At 39.0% G+C, this 17,437-nt stretch overlaps 1 long non-coding RNA gene across 1 annotated transcript in view; it reads right to left on the bottom strand.

Moving 5' to 3' along the window:
* Positions 1 to 4,919: 4,919 nt before the first annotated feature.
* LOC115294109 overlaps positions 4,920 to 17,437 on the bottom strand; it is a 252,583-nt gene continuing 240,065 nt past the window's right edge. Inside the window, exons 2-3 of the long non-coding RNA XR_003909726.1 lie at positions 16,762 to 16,921; positions 4,920 to 5,561 (exon numbers count right to left, since the gene is read on the bottom strand). This is a non-coding gene — a long non-coding RNA (uncharacterized LOC115294109). The remainder of the gene's footprint in view (positions 5,562 to 16,761; positions 16,922 to 17,437) is intronic.

Genomic DNA, 17,437 nt, shown 5'->3' with positions numbered 1-17,437 from the left:
ACTGTCCCAGTCTCTACTGTGTCTCACTCAAGTAAGTGGATAGGTTCAGATTTGTCACACCAAGGTAGCTCCATGGAAGGAAGCCAAGGAGAAGAGAGAGAGAATATAAAAAGTTTTAGTGACTTTGTTCTTGTGACAGGGTCAAGCAACAGTTTAGATGAAAAAGTTGTATTTGCAGAAAGAGTAGATGAATCTCCTAGCATTGCTGTGAAGTTGAGAGAACCCACCCCCTAAATTGCAGATGTACTTTCCCTTTCTAACACATAGTAATACTCTGAAACTTCTTCACACTGAAAATGTAGACTCCTTGTTGGCCCACTTCTCTGTTTTGAGGCAACTATCATACGATGCCATCAACAAACGAACACCATAGTTGAGCTGGTTACCTGTGGTCAGAGTTGTTTTGTGCATAAGCTGTTTTCTGTATGCAATGGCAGACAGAACTGGACCCAAAGACATTTTGTTTTGCAGACTGATTGTTCACATTGCTTCTGATCTCACTTCACACTGTTGGAACCAATTGCATTATCTGACACAAATCATCATCTCTGCAAGGTGCTCGTTTCTCAGTCAAAATTACAGATTTCTTATCTATTTGTGGGGAAAGTAAAAACAGGGGTGTGCTGATGAGTTTCAAAGCGGAACACACTGATTCATTTCCAGGGAAGGAAAAGGTAAGAAGATGACATGTTTCTCCTCAGTGGACTGAAGCCCAGACGATCAGCAGTATGTTCCGTTTTACATTTAGATTAAATGTCCTTTCTCCCAGCAGCTGCCCAGTGATTACCACAGAGGAGATTTTGATAGCTTGGTGAGAGGGATGATTGCATTTCCCTCTCACCTGCTTAGTCTTCCCTTTGGCTTCTGGGCTGTGCAGGAGACTGAAAGTCAAGTGTTGATAGCTTCTCTGACTCAGCACCTTTGTGGCTTGCTTAGTTTTGATGGAACTGGAACTTTAGGAGGGAGAGGTCTCTCACTTAGAATTTCAGGATAGGTCATCTTGTCAAGGACAAGGCCAAATACAGTAGTGTTTACCAAAGGATCTCTGTAAAGAATCGGTGCTTGGGATCATTTGTTACTTTAGATCAAAATTGAAATTCCTCTGCAGTTTTGTTTTCTTTCTTTTTTTTCATGTTTTATTTCTTTTTGAGACAGAGAGAGACAGTTCATGAGCGGGGAGGGGCAGAGAGAGGGGGACACACAGAATCAGAAACAGGCTCCAGGCTCTGAGCTCTCAGCACAGAGCCTGACGCGGGGCTCGAACCCACGAACGTGAGATCATGACCTGGGCTGAAGTCGGAGGCTTAACCGACCGAGCCACCCAGGCGCCCCTGAAGTTTTGTTTTCAACACCTCCTCTCCTCCTACCTCCAACACACATATGGAGTTTTTAAAAATTTTACATTTTTGGTGTCACTTGGGTCATTTCCCCTCTTAAATTCTTTTATTTTTTGTTGATTACTAATTTTTATATGTGTGTTTATGTTTATTTATTTGTTTAAGTGATAAATAGATTATTGGAATATCCCGCAGGGGTCCCTGACTGTTTACTTGGTCACTTGGCAACTCGAATATAACACTTCCTGAATTATTTGGAGCAGCTTTGCTTATGTACTAGATTAAGCTATACTGTCTATTCCAGCAGACATGAGAGAGAGGGAAAGTCAATAGTAAAAGCAGAGCAGCATTCCATTGCTCTTTCCCCACGACTCCTAGGAACATCTGGTCTCATTAATCTCTAGTGCTTTGCTATATGTGATAGACATATCCTGAGTTCCGTTCATCTCAAGCATGGTCCATTGAAAACTGCTGTTGCATAGTAATGTGGGCAGATGCTTTGAAAGCATGTGGTTTTCAAAGCATTCAAAAGGACCTGCATTGTGTGATAGGGTGAGAATAGAACACAGCATGGCCAACCTTATGGTCATTGCAATGGGTATGGCTCAGGTCAGAAACAGCTGAAGGATTAATCCCACAGATTGGGTGGTTTTAGCTTAATTTCTTACAGATTATTCATGTGGAGTATATGTTGACAATCACAGAGTGAATTATGTCTGAGCTTCCATAATGTGGTTTCTTAGAGTCCATGACCTAGGACTGCCATATGGTGCAAACACTTAGAGAACTTTAGCAATTGAATTACTTTAAAATTCAAAATGGGGTTCATCTCATACAAAATTCTGCAATAATGCTGGGGTCCTGTGTAGGCTAACTTTAACAGAATTACTGACTTTGCTTGGAATTTCATGGTGAACAGTTTAGGAGGGATCTTAGATAGAGATTTGAATTGCATTTCGGCAAGCAATGTAACTTTCTCTAGCCTTAGGGAAAACAATGTTAAGCTCTCTAAACCTCAATGTCATCATATATAAAATTGGGATAAATTTGTTCAACCTCAAGGATTATGAGGATTAAGTGAGAGAACACGTGACGTAACTGAAACACAGCAGGTGTATGTTTTAGCTAAAAAATGAGTGAATGAACTTTTACTACGTATTTTGAGATGAGCCTTTTAAAAAGCCATCAAAAAATTTAGATTGCTTCATTTTGGGGGGGATCCTTTAGGAAGTAGCACTAGATCACTGTCACTAATTATTCAAGGGGTGAAGTTAGATGGTGTTGGGGATGAGCACTACAGGCCCCAATGACTTTAGCAGTTTAATCTGGGTCTTAAAATAGTAAGAATTCAACAGGCAATTTTAGCCAAGTGCTTTATGTTAGGCACACATTTGCACCTCACTGATTTTTGCTGTTCAACAATTTGTTGCTTGGTTTGTGAGAGGTTGTTTTGTCATTTGTCAGCTCTTCCTCATGTTAAGGAATGATTTTGCACTAATTAGGGCAGCATATTCTTGAGAACATGAGACTTTCAGAACACAGAACCATCTAAAAACTCCTAGATTGATCATGATGTAGACCTATTCTAACTGTGAAGGCAAAGTGCTCTTCTATCAGGTTTCTAGTTTTCAGGCCTAACTCAATTTTTGCTTTTGTTGTGAAGTCTTTTCTTACTTCTCTTTGATGTATGTCTTCTATATTCTTACAGCATTTAGCATCACTCACAACTCTCAATTACGTCTGCCTTGGACTACTTTCTTTTATTTTGCCAATGTGATCATCTTTTCTCCCATCTAAACTAAAACAAATTTTTCAAAATGTTTATTTATTTTTGAGAAAGAGAGAGAGAAAGTGCAAGCAGGGGTGGGTGGCAGAGAAAGAGGGAGACAGAATTTGAAGCAGGCTTCAGGCTCTGAACTGTCAGTATACCTGACACAGTTGGGTTCAAACTTGTGAACCATGAGATCATGACCTTAGCCAAAACCAGATACTTAACCAACTGAGCCATCCAGGTGCCCCAGCTCCCATCTAAATTTTTAATGCTTTGTTGTTCTGCTCTACTACTGTCAAAACTTATAATGCATCACTGTTACCATGATCAGGAAGTACTTACTAATTAATTGCCTAATGTTGTGATGTTTTAGTGTAACTTTTTATGGTATCAATAAAAGCGTATGTGGAGAGGCTTCTAGCATTGATCCTCATTTGGTTCTCTCCTTTCTAGGAAACAAGAAAGCACACATTGGCCAGTCCTCCTGCAGAGGGCTCTGTGACTAATTCCAGCCTACACCATGTGTAGAAGTGACATGTTGCTTTCAGAATGAGACAGAAAAAAGTCCGGCATAATTGTGGAGGCCACGTGTGGTAATGGTGAGACACAAGAAGCAATCACTGAGCCACTGCCCTAAGGACAGCTGCCCAGGATAGCTAATGCCTAATGTTCACTGGGTATGTTCTGTGAGCAAGAAATAAACCTGGATTGTGTCACTGGCATCTTGAGTTTAACTGGTTTTCAGAGCATTAACTTAGCCGTCTTGACCAGTTGTAGCAGAGACTATGAGGCACCACCTAGACCTTCACTTCTAGCAAGTTTGCTCACTTCTCTAGTAACTGGCTGCAGGTTATTCACAGCTGAATACCTTTCTGGGAATTGCAGTAGCTATAAAGTCTCCTGACCCAGGGCTCACTCTCTACAGAGCACCTTGCATTGGATGACTGGTAGATGAGGCAGCATAAAGACCCAATGCTGCTGCCTTGACAGGGAATGGCTTTGAAGAAGGAGCATCAAAACTGCCTGCAGCAACTGCATTTAAATTCAACTCCTCCTTCTGCCAGCTCTTGTTTCTCTCATTCCCTTACAGATGTTGATCCCAAGGGCACACCCCATCAAACCTTTGCATGTGTTTATCTGCCTCACAGCCTGTTTCCCAGGGAAACAGAACTAAGATATTAATACAGAGTTCTTTTAAATTCCAATAAAAATGAAAACCTTATCGAATGAAGGCAACAGGGCTGTAGTTTGAAGCCCAGGAGAATCTTTCATCCATCTACCTTAAACAGCATACACACAAAGATTCAGGAGACCTTGTTTCTGCTAGTAGTTACTCTGCAAGTAAGACACTAGGACTTGGTTTCTTTGCTTGTCAAACAGGGATAGTAGCACCTGCTCTAGTGAGAGCAAAGAGCTATCATACAGATCAAATGTGAATATAATATAAAATATTGTAATGTGTTTTAAATAAGCTATGATCCCTATGGATTTAATCTCACTTCACCAGCACCCAGAACACCCTTATAATGCCATTGTTGACTTTTCTCAGACTTCCCAGCACATAGGAGAACTCAGGACAGGAGGCATTTCGATACCTTTCAGTATTTACTTTAGCATCTACCATAATGCCTCATACAAAGTAGGAGTCCAGTGCATGTTTATTGAATACTCCCTTTGGCATCTGTACACCTGGGGACATATACAGGAAAAGCTTTCAATTCATGTTTGCAAAGAAAAGTGAGACCAAAGGGACATTAAGAAGACTCAGCGGGCCAACATCAGTCCCATCTCCCATTTTTACTTTAATTTGTAGAGCACAGATTTTATTCCCTCGTGGAGGTATATCAACATTGTGTTTTAATGAAACATGCTTGGAAAGGGAGAAAAAGTGAATCAATTCTAACCCCAGAAGACAAAAAGGTAATTTTGGTTGCAGAAGTGAAATTCAAGAAATAAAACAAATGGAGAGAGAATAAAAAACAAAGAGGAAGCTTCAGGCCCGAGGCAGTTGGTGGAGAAAGTTTTGGAGAAAGGCTGCAAGTAGGAATTCATCTCATTTAAAGCAGTACTACCACTTCACCAATCATAACACGTGTAGGCATTTCTTTCAGGGTGAGGTTTCTTTTGAAGGAGCGAATACTCACAATCTTTTGAAGCAGTTAATACCCAGCTGTTTTGTCTGCAAAATAGAATTATACTCTTGTGTTTGATATTTTGTTTTTGTCATAGTCTGGCTACATCTGCTGGAAGAGTTGTAGAGAGGTCACCATGATCCCAAGTGTGACATTAATAATGAGCAGTGTGTTAGGCCAGCAAAAGCAGTAAAAAGAAGACAGAATATCTCCTCCAGTAGAGAAGATTCCCACATCTATTGTTTCCAGTGTTGTATTCCAGTGAAGCATGACACCACGGAACATTGTTAATAATTTTTTCCCTAATCAGAACAGATTGTGCTGAGGGAAGAAAAGAGAAATGTGTTATTGTGGTTCAGTCAATTAAAGACTCATATTCATTGGCAACAAAAAGAAATAAGTGGTCACCGTTCTGTAACACATTTCAATGAAACTGCTTCATAATGACTGTTACTATTCCAGGGATTATCTCACCAGATTCATTGTGATAAATCTTTACCAGTGACAGGAAATAAAATAGCATTACAAGATGTCGGACAGCTTAACTCAGGCAGTTAAAATAAAAGGAGCATCATTTGCCCTCCTGAGATGCCCTTCAACCCAAGTGTTCTGAATACTTTGTAGCCACCGAATTAGTCTAAACCACTTTATAAGTGCTTTTATTTTACTTTACATATACCATTTAAATGGTGTGGTAGAAATCAGAAAAGTGCTTTAAACTTATCACCGTGATTGCTTCAGAGTGTACACAAATGGCAAATCACTCTGGGAACTAACACTGTGTGTCAACTATAGCTAAAGGAAAAAAAAGACACAAGAAATAGGAACAGAGCCAGGGGAAAAAAAGTGACCATATTAATTATAACTTCCCCAGGGTAGACCCTTAGTCTAAGCCAAGAACTATATAGTGGGATGTTTTTTACACATGTGAATAGAATGCACGCAAAGATTCAGTGAAACATGTTTGTTCATGCTGGAAGATGGACAGTAGAAAAGTTCTAACTGATGGGGAACAAATTGGAAATAAAATAGTGAATTTTAATCAAACGTTTTAATCTGCCTAAGTGGCAATGTTCAGAATTACATTACATAGGTAAAGATCACTAGTCGTATTGCTTCATTTAAAATCCTCTCCCACAGCCATAATCATCTCTGTTGCATCATGTTGACTGTGTAGTACCCATTGGTTTACATGAGTCTACTTTGCCACTTTGCCACTTTTTTTAAAATAAATTAAAATATAACATGCTGACATGTATTTTGGATTGTCCTCAGTTTGATTGGATCTTGGTACCTGGTGAATGACGATTCAATGTCAACCAAATAAAGTTTCAGGTCCTGATGGAATCCCAGTTAATGATAACTCCATTCTTATACTTGCTTAGGCCAAAAATCTTGGTGTCATTTTTGAACTCGTGCTGGTGCTCACTCTTCACATTGGATTTGTCAGCAGTGCTTTCCAAAATGCATGGACTAATTCAATATTTTAATAATTCAACTATTCTCTTGGTCCAAGTACCATTATCCTGCCCACATATCAATATCATACCTACTAACTAGCATCCTTCATTCCATCTCATCTCCCTTTAGTCTATTCTCCATCGAGCCGCCTGAGTGACACTGTGTGAACATAAGCCAGATCACGGCTTTCCTTCATGCAGAAGTCCCCAGTGACGTCTAATCTCACTTTGTACAGAAGCACATGTTGGTACTCTGACCATGAAACCTTACATGATTCAGCCATGTGACCTACCACACTGTCTTACTTTCTGTGCCCGAGCCATTCTGGCCTCCTTGCTATGCCTCAGATATACTGCTAGGCAGGCCTGTTTCAGATCCTTCATACCTGGTTTTCTTTGTAGTCCCCCCTGCCCCAAATATCCACAGAGATAATCCTTCATTGAATCAGTCTTTACTCAAAAGTCACTCTTTTGATGATATATATACTGAGTAATATAACTAAAATTTGGGCATCTCTCTGAATATATAACACAGAGAAACACATATTTGTCCTCTTTCTCTGCTTTTTGCTTTTATTTCTAAATTTTTTTATGCCTTTTATTTTATTTTTGAGAGACAGAGAGAGAGAGTACGAGCAGGGGAGGGGCAGAAAGAGAGGGAGACACAGAATCTGAAGCAGGCTCCAGGCTCTGAGCTAGCCATCAGCACAGAGCCCGACACCGGGCTCAAACCCATGAACTGTGAGATCATGACCTGAGCTGAAGTCGGACACTTAACCAACTGAGCCACCCAGGCGCCCCTGCATTTTGCTTTTATTTCTAGCACTTATTATTTTATTAAATTAAAAAAACACACAATTATCTTGTTTATTTTCTGCTCCCTCCCCTAAAACCCAGACGCCATGAGGGCAGAGATTTTTGCCTGTTTTTCCTAAGATGCATTGTCTATGCTGGAAGAGTGCCTGGCTGAGATAGGTATCCCATAGTCACTATGGAGTGAATGATCCTGAATGATCCCACTTGGATTCCAACACATGGTTTTCTACTTTCTTACCAAGTAAGGTCCTGTTACGTGATGCCTTCTCACTCTTATGTCTCATCACATATTCATTAATTATGACAAGTGACTGAATAAGAAAACATTGAAAGAAAAGAAGTCACATCTTTTCATAAGAAGAAAAAATGGAGATTGACAACCTTTTCCTAGATAGTCAGTCATAACTTTATGGAAGTGTTGAATTGTGATTTGATTAACTTGGGGCTTCTCTTTAGAGTTTAATTTAGACTTTGAATCAAACAAAAGACACTATCAGCCTTGAATATTTTTTCTGGGATTGAAAAGTGAGTAAACTAAGATTTATTAGCAGAGTAAAAAGAATATGAAATATTTCTTGAATAATAACAGTATCACTTAACTTCTGAACACAAAATGGACCTGTAACTTCTTCGTCTTTGAAATAGCTGAAAACCAAGAAATAAGCAATCTCACAGCTATATTTCAGGCATTGCTAAGTTGCAATGTAAAAGTTAGTAAAGTGGACTAAGTCTATGGCAGCAAGAGAAAGTCGATCTTGTGATAATTACAGCCAGAATTGTAGCCTCTCATGTTTGGAAAAATATCACAAAATTGCCTGACAACATGCCTTTGTCATACTAAAATCTCTTTTTTGACATTGCTGCTGATAGCCTAGTGTATCCAAATACCCAGTGATGGGACATTTATAGATTTTGAGGCAGTTTATGTTATCTTTGGACAATTTTGTTGGAAAATGGCTTATATTGATTCAATGTGTTTCCTTAGAATATATTCAATAAATACTGTTGACTGAATAAATACATAATTAAATTGATAGTAGTAATTTGTGAAGAAGGTGATATAAGAATCAAGTAACCTGGCAATAAAATGTGATTTTTTGTGACCTAGAAGTGCTTCAAAAGGCCAAATATCTACACAGAGTAGATATAAAAACTCAAAAAAAGCACAGTACCTTGGGATTATTTCATGTAGAGACAAATAGCTCTTCTCCTTCTACTTCAAGGGGAATCTGAACACAGTTTAATTTAATAATTTATATTCATAGTAACAGCTGTGTGTTGCCAAGTAAAGGTAATATCACTAAAGTGTTTTTTTCTTTTTAGGTTTTAACATAGTTTATAAGTGTCCCCACCTCACACATTTGAACTTAAAAAACATGTTGATTAATATGGTACTCTTTAAATTTTCTGAAAAATCTAATAATATGGTAATAATTGTTCTCCAGTAGTAGCAAATAAATAAGATGCTCTTTCAGTTATGCAAATAATTCAGACTTCTAAAGACTAGAAGCAATTTATTTAAGTCAAATTTTTTTGATAGGACAGAAATAAGGATGTGATAATAATATTGCTTTAAATGTTATAAAGGGGAGAAAATTACTAGAAGCATGGAATGAATTTGAAGTATAAAGATATTCAACTAAATAAGAATATCCCCAGTTCCTGAATTCATATGATATTGTCAAGTCCAATGTTTGTGGTGATTAAATGGAACTCTAATAAACTCTTGAAATTCTGCCTGTGCATCTTGGTGGCACCTACTGAAATGTCACTAATGCTTTCTGACACTCCAGCTTTGGTAAATATCTATATTGATATCTATTCATTTATCTCTATATATCCACTGGTTGAGAACTACACATAGGCACACACATGTGCACATTTACACACACACACACACACACACACACACACACACCACATACTGCAAAAAGGACTAAACTCCATTTGCCATTTTAGATTTCTTTTTGCTTCTAAAATGAGGACATTTCACATTGATTGCAGGTTAGGAGGTCTGATTTTTTTGTCTTAGAAATGGCACTATATGATGGGCAAACATTTAATTTCTTCATATGCTTAGAGATTTGTTGTTTTTTTCCTGACTAAATGACTGATTACTCAGATCCCAGTTAGTTTCCATAATTTTTGACATCACTTTTATGAGTGGTTTGATTTGGGACAATCCACCTGTGAGGCGTGAGTGCTGACCGAAGGGGTGAGATGCTGCAACAATGTTTGCCGTTCACACTCCAGCCCCGCCCTGTACTGCTGTGCCGCAGTCAACAGCATTCCTTGCTCTCTGACAGGGGCGGGTATGAACAGTGAGGCTGGGGAATATGCCCTCTCAGCTTCCTCCCTGCAGGTCACGGCCGCAGGCTGGCTGTGTGACCTCAGACTGCAGCCCCTGTCGCTCAGCCTTCTCCAAATCACAGTGACTGCTCTCTCCTCTTGCTCCTGCAAGCCCGTCTGGCCAGCGTTATTAGCCCTTCAGTACTACATTCCACTTTGGAATTCCCTTATTTTCTGACCATATATTTGCAAATATTTCCTTTAGTAGAGTCATTACAAAGTACTCCAGGCTATGTGGATCACTAAGTGCTGGGATCTTGAATGACTGGGAATCCAAACCCTTGGAGCACTGCAACGAAGAACGGGTATTGTGCTGCATGGGATGGATGCCAGGATTACTCCTCTCTCCGTCATCAGCCAGGAACTTCCTCTCCCGACCAGAAGGCACAGGGCATGACACACTCACATTGCTGTGGGGCAGGGGGGTGGACAACAGGCACACAGGACACAGAACTGAAAGCAGAGGGGGAGAGAGAGTCTCTAACAAAATCACAAAGGGAGAAAGGAAAGCAGGTGTCAGGGAGCAAACAGGATTCTGTGGTGAGCACATAGTGAATCACTGCAGAAAGGCTGTTACTCTCTAGAGGGATCCAGTCACAGATGCAGAGGCTGAAGATTTTTCACAAATAATTGTAAGTCCCTCGCTACAAGAAGAAACAGTCCATACCAGGCCAACCTCTGCTTTAAGAGGCAAGATGTAAAGTTTCAGCAGAACTGAGCAGCCCAAGAGGAAGAGAAATTTAGGCCAGCAGAAAGACCGCTGTGGTAACTCCAGACTGAGAGCCTTTAACAGTTGTTAGTAGAACAATAAAATACGAAAAACAAAAGACACTGACCTTAATACTAGACTCCTAATGTAAGCCATTTTGGTTTGGTACAATTATATTTGCTTCTGTTAAATAGATATAGAGACAGATATTGTAGGTAGATACATAGAGAGATAGATGCATACGTAGATAGTAGAGAATTCCATAAAGATTCCACAGCATATGGACATTCATATAGCTCCAAATTAAAGAAGCCTGAATTCAGTAAAACTTTTTGACGCTTGCAGTTAGGAGAACTGTATTTGGAAAAGGAAAATAAAAATGTCTGCATTCATTAAAAATAATATCCTGAGCACTGTTTACATTCCAGGCAGGGTGTGGATATCCAACACTCACCCCCGTACCTTCTCCTGACGTGCACATAATGGCACAGCCCACCTCCACCTGCTCCCCCTTCCGGCCGCTGGGCTCCTCGATCACACTGAGCCGCGGTTCTCCCCACACCTTTGCCCTGTCTTCTCTCAAAACAGCACCTTGACGATTTGTGAGACATTGATGATTCTTGACAAAATTTCAGTTCCTATTTTATGTTTTCTTATAATTTATCACTATCTTAATAATTGTCATTCTTCCTCCATTTTCACTATAGGAAATAAACTCTATGGGGGACGTCAGTTTGTCTACTTCGCTTATATTTTAACTCTAGTATTTAGAAAAGTGCCTGGTACATAGTAGGAGTTTACGTATGTACTTATTATTTATTTTCATAAATGAGAGGAAAGAAGGAGGACAAGGGAGAAAGAAGGAAGATAGGAAGCAAAGGAGAGGGGATTTGGGAGAGACACTTGGGAAAGAAGAATCACTTGTACATTTTTCTTAATTTTTAAAAATTTTTTAAATGTTTTATTTTTTATTTTTTTAAATTCATTTTTGAGAGAGAGGTACAGACCGCGTGATCAGAGGAGGGTCAGAGAGAGAGGGAGACACAGAATCCGAAGACAGGCTCCAGGCTCTGAGCTAGCTGTCAGCACAGAGCCTAAGCGGGGCTCAAACCCACGAACCGTGAGATGATGACCTGAGCCAGCTGGATGCTCAACCGACTGAGCCACCCAGGCGCCCTGGGATCACTTGTAAATTTGAAGAGTGATCAGGAAGGGCTTTGTGAAGACCTTCATTCTGAATCTTGAAAGGATGAGTAGTTTGTTTTTAGGTGGGAGTAGAGGGTGTTGGATAAAGAAGGGCAGTGATCCAAGTAACATTTCAGTCACTTTGATTTGAATGTAGTTCAAAGTTACAAATGTTGAATTGGAAGCCTCACTTTATAGCACTTTCCCTATCTCTAGAAGTGTTCAAGTATATTCTGGATGAAAAGCACAAGGGGAGGTTTAGAACGGTAATTCACAGTTCAGATGATTTTTACCACCACCACCCCTGCCCCACCCCCGGGGAGATTCTGTAATGTCTGGACATGTTTTTCATTATTACGCCAGTGGAGGATGATGCTGGCATCAGTGTGTAGAGGCCTGAGATAAGGCTAAGCATCCTGTAATGTGGACGACAGTCCCCCTACAACATGGTAATCGGGCTCAGTTGGTTAAGTGCCAACTTCAGCTCAGGTCATGTTCTCATGGTTCATGGGTTCAAAACCCTGCATCAGACTCTGTACTGACAGCTCAGAGCCTAGAGCCTGCTTCGGTTCTTTGTCTCCACCTCTCTCTGCTCCTCCCCTGTTCATGCTCTGTTTCTCTCTGTCTCTCAAAAATAAATAAATGTTAAAAAAAATGTTTAAAAAACATAGAAGGAACTGGTGAGATTTAGACTAATCTCTAAAGTCTATACCAACGTGTAGGATCTGAGATATTTTTGAAGACTGACTTTTTAAAAACTAGTTTCATTTAGGATATACAAAACAATTAACTGTACCCTGGATATGACTAAAAAAAATTCTGAGTGCCCCTCAAAGTTACATGTTAATCTTTTTGTATGTGATTGTTATAGAGTATTTTGGACCTAAAATTCTTCTGGGCTACTTCTGGGCTGATTCTGGAATTTTGGGGGGAAAAAAGCTACCCTGAAATTACAATCCATTGGAGGTTCTTCAAGTTAATGGACAGAAACTTAAGTGACACAGCTATTATAATGAAGACAATATCTGGTCATCTTAATTTTCATTCCTAAGAAGCCTATATCCCAAGTGCTGACACAGAACAATTTTAACAAAGCCATCTCATATTTTAAAATAAACTTAGGTATGAGAGCAAAATAACATAAGAGTTAAGTTAAGAATTCTCAACAAAAGAAATAGTTTCTCTTTGTTAATTTTTAAAAAATACTTTGTCTCTTCTGTTACCCCTGCTATGAAATTGCACACAGGGTGATGTGACAAGATAAAATTTCTGGAATATACCACATTACCATCTAGAAGCTTTGTGAACGAGAAAAACGTCTTTTTAAAACCAGCCATTCCTTTCTGAGCTCTGCCACTTGCCAGGATGTATGGGGAAAAGACTCTCCTCATTATTTTTGAGTGGTGCCGAGAAGGAACATTGTGGGGAACGTCCATCTCCGGACTGCACAGACTCAGTCCCCGGCCTGACAGCTCTCTTAAATGAAATACAGCCTGCACTGCACTCCATCTCCCAGTCTCGTATTCCTCGTTCACATCTACTGTGATGTTTATTTATATAAAGATGCATTCTGGGATTCCAATCCGTTTTCCTGACACCAGTTCAGATGTGCCTGAGACCAATCATTACCATCCAGTTTTCAACACTAACTGCTAAGAGGCAGATTCCTAATATGCTGTCTGCCTGAAGTGTTTTGGCTGCGTCCAGTGGACGTTAAGCTGGACAACTTGGTTTAATACGTATGATATAAGTGGAACAAAGCCGAAGGCAGCAAGCCTGGGGACCCTGGCCTGAGGAACATCCTAAACACAAGCCAAAGCCTCTCTTCTCAGGCATACTCACTCCTCTGTTCCCATTTATACCTTCCCGAACTGACCAATTTCATGAATTGTTTCATATGTCATTTTCTTCTATTTTTCCTTTTTTTGGAAAGATAACCCAGAAGGAAATTTTTAGATAAATTACTGTAGAAAACTTGGTAGGAAAGAGATCATCAGTCTATTTAGTCGTAAAATTCTAAATATGGTTATGAAATTATCTCAAATAGTAGTGAGCAGTGTTCTTGAAGGAACATTGCACTTCACCTTCAAGCCATTTTTTTCAATTTTTTTTGTATTTCTTAACAGATGTTATTTTTTAGAGCAGTTTCAGATTTACTAATTAAATGGGCAGGAAGCATAGAGACACCCCATATTACTCCCCACACTGCCGGTTCACACACACCTAGTTTTCCTTATTTCCAACATCTTGCAGTAGTCTGGTATATTTGTAATAATTGAAAAGCCAATATTTACAGATTGTTATTGATTGAAGTTTACAGTTTACCAGGAGTTCCCTCTTTGTGCTGTATATCCTCTGAGTCTGACAAATGCTTAATGTCCTGTATCTACCATTACAATGTCATGCAGAGTAGTTTTACTGTCCTAAAACATCATGTGTTCTACCTATCCAACCTCCCTTTCACCCCTGCACTCCTGGCAACCGCTGATCTTTTTATTATCTCTACAGTTTTAGCTTTTCCAGAATAGCATATAGCTGGGCTCATGCCGTAGGTAGTCTTTTCGGATTTACTTCTTTTACGTGGTAATATGTGTTTTCATGGCTTGACAACTCATTTCTTTTTACCTCCATATAATTCCATTGTGTGGATGGACCACAGTTTATATCTCTTTTTTGTAAGTTTATTTATTTTTGAGAGAGAGACAGAGTGCAAATGGGGAGGGGCAGAGAGAGAGGGAGACACAGAATCCGAAGCAGCACAGAGCCCGACGTGGCTCTCAAACTCAAGATACTGGGACATCATGACCTGAGTTGAAGTCTGCCGCTTAACTGACTGAGCCACCCAGACGCCCCTATCTTTTAATTAAGGAATAGAAAGCTAATATAAGATTAACAGCTAATATAAGAGTAAAAGTTTTTTAATGTTAGTTTTATTTTAGAGAGAGAGACACACACACAAAGAGAGAGAGAATATGAGCAGGAGAGGGACAGAGAGAGAGGGAGAGACAGAATCTGACGCAGGCTGGCAGCACAGAGCCCAATGTAGGGCTCAAACCCAGGAGTGGTGAGATCATGACCTGAACTGAAGTTGGTCACTTAACCAACTGAGCCACCCAGGCATGCTTACAAGGAAAACCAATATATGATTTTTATTTTTGCAAAAATTTTAGAAACCTAAAGAAACCATAAATGGCATAGAATAAAACAATCTGGTATGGTGACTTCAACAGTGTATGTCTGACAAGGTTCAGTGGGGAAGAAAATACTGGATAATTTAAAGCACATTTTCTGAGTTACACTGGCATTTAAATAAAATCCCTTGTGAAAATCACATGAATAGTCATTTTTGTTCTGCGTGGGAATCAGTTCCATGAACAGAGACTATTTTAGGGATCCAACAGGGATCACCCCTTGGCCAACTCACTGGCTTCTAAATCGTAACTGAGTTCAGCTTGCTTCTCTAATGTTTGGTGCTTCTTTCTGTGGCCAAACCTTTCTTGACTTTCTCAAATCCTGCAAACAGGAAACTAAGGGCCTAAACACTGTAGTAAGTAATTAGGAATTAAAATCTGTACCAGTTGCTTGAAAGATGAGTTTAATATTGATGCTCTGTGTAGGAACTGGGGCTAGGAAGGAGCAGAATGAATTGAAAGGACATGTTTGCTGCTGGTGCTGAGTCAGTGGCCTGGGACTTTACAAGGTAGGTGGTTGTCTCCAAGTGTACTGCCACTGGACACATGACATCGGGGGGTTGTGACTTAAAAATTGAAAGCAACTATTGGTAACAACTAGATAAAAGTTTTAACTCACCACAGTTGTAATTTAGTCCCTGTAATTTCTCCCCAATCTTTTCTTGGCTCCAAAGAGTTGCGTTTTTTTTTGGCCTAATTATTACAAGAAACCCTTTATTGATCATACTTTTAAAAATTCCTGGGATTGACAGTCAATGCCATAGATATTACCTAATCTTTTCTGCACAATTTCCATTTACATGGTTATGAGCTGCCTTCTCCCATTTCTGATATCATGAAATAGCATCTGCCTACACGAATACCTCTCATTCACATCTCTGACCTATGTGAAGAAAATCATAATAACTGACAGTCATAAAATAAAAATTGATTTAATAGCAAAACCCACCGCGGTGCTGAATGGGAGGACTTCACATTATATGTAGATCAATTCATCATCTTTGATATAAGTTTTCTTTTTATTGTATTCAGAATTTAATCTGTAGAGTGAGGTGTGTGTGTGTGTTTGTGTGTGTGTGTGTGTGTGTGTATCTCTTTGGAGGGTAGAACCTTAAAAGGTGGATTAAAAGTTTACTTAAATATGGAAGATAGGGAAGTGTGGGTGACTCACTCGATTAAGCATCTGACTCTTTCTCAGGCCACAATCTCACAGTTTTTGAGTTTGAGCCTGCATCAGGCTCTGCGCTGCTTAAGATTTTCATTCTCCCCCTCTCTCTGTTTCTTCTCTGCCTGTGCTCTCTCTCTCAAAATAAATAAATAAACTTAAAAAATGAAATATAATGGAGAGAACTTGTCCTGTAAAGTGTTTCTCATTGTCTAAAATATACTTTAATTGGTAATTTGTTTGAAATAAAGATTTCAACAAATCTTTAGGATTTAGATGCCTGTCTAACTCATTACACACACACACACACACACACACACACACATACACACACATACAATGTCAGATGAATAAAAGATCTAACCTTAAAAAAATGGAGACTCTTTTATAGTCCCCCTCATCCATGGAGTACACATTTTAAAACCTTCAGTGGAGGTCTGATACTGCAGACAGCACTGAGCCTTATATATTGCACTATGTTTTTCTTATACATACATACCCAGGATAAAGTAAATTTATAAATTGGGAACAGTAAGAGATTAATGATAATAACTAATAATAACAGAAAACGTATAACAATACCCTAAAAGTTATGCAAATGTGGTTTTTCTTTCTCTTTTAAAATATTTTTTTGTACTGTACTCACCCTTCTTAACGTGATGATGTAAGGTGATCACATTCCCATGGGATGAGATGAAGTCGGTGAATGACAGCATTAGATTAATATTGACCTTTGGATGATGGGTCAGAATGAGGATTATCTGCTTCCAGACTGTGGTTGGCTGGTTGAACATAGGTACCTGAAACTGAGGAAAGCAAAACTGTGAACAAAAGTGGGTGTTGGGGGTACTGCATACCCTTTATTAAGAAAGATCTTCCTAAGCAAAATATAAAACCACAAAGTTCAGAAGGTCTATATGCTAAGAGACACTGAATTAACTTCTTTTCTGAATGATAAATAAATCTTGCATTAATTTAAATGACAAAGAACAGACTCAGAAAATATTTAAACATCTTTAGAAAGTCATATTTTGGCTTATGATACATAAACAGTGCCTATAACACAGTAATAGAAAGATAGACCATGAGAAATAAGATGTAAAATTTGAATAGCAATTCATAAAAAATCATAAAAAGCTGCTTGACATATGATTAAATATTAAATTTCACTGTGTGAAGAGAGTCAACCAAAAAATCTACTTACACTCAAAACAAAGCAAAACTTTTCCCCCTCTATCAGTTTTAGTATAAATTGTAAAGATTGGTAATATCTAGTTTTAAGTATGGAGGAAGTATAGATACTTTCACATACTCCTGCTGGC

This window comes from Suricata suricatta, chromosome 6 (assembly GCF_006229205.1).
Source record: "Suricata suricatta isolate VVHF042 chromosome 6, meerkat_22Aug2017_6uvM2_HiC, whole genome shotgun sequence".
In the NCBI taxonomy this organism is placed as follows: domain Eukaryota; kingdom Metazoa; phylum Chordata; class Mammalia; order Carnivora; family Herpestidae; genus Suricata; species Suricata suricatta.
This window is presented reverse-complemented; position numbering and strand designations above follow the sequence as displayed.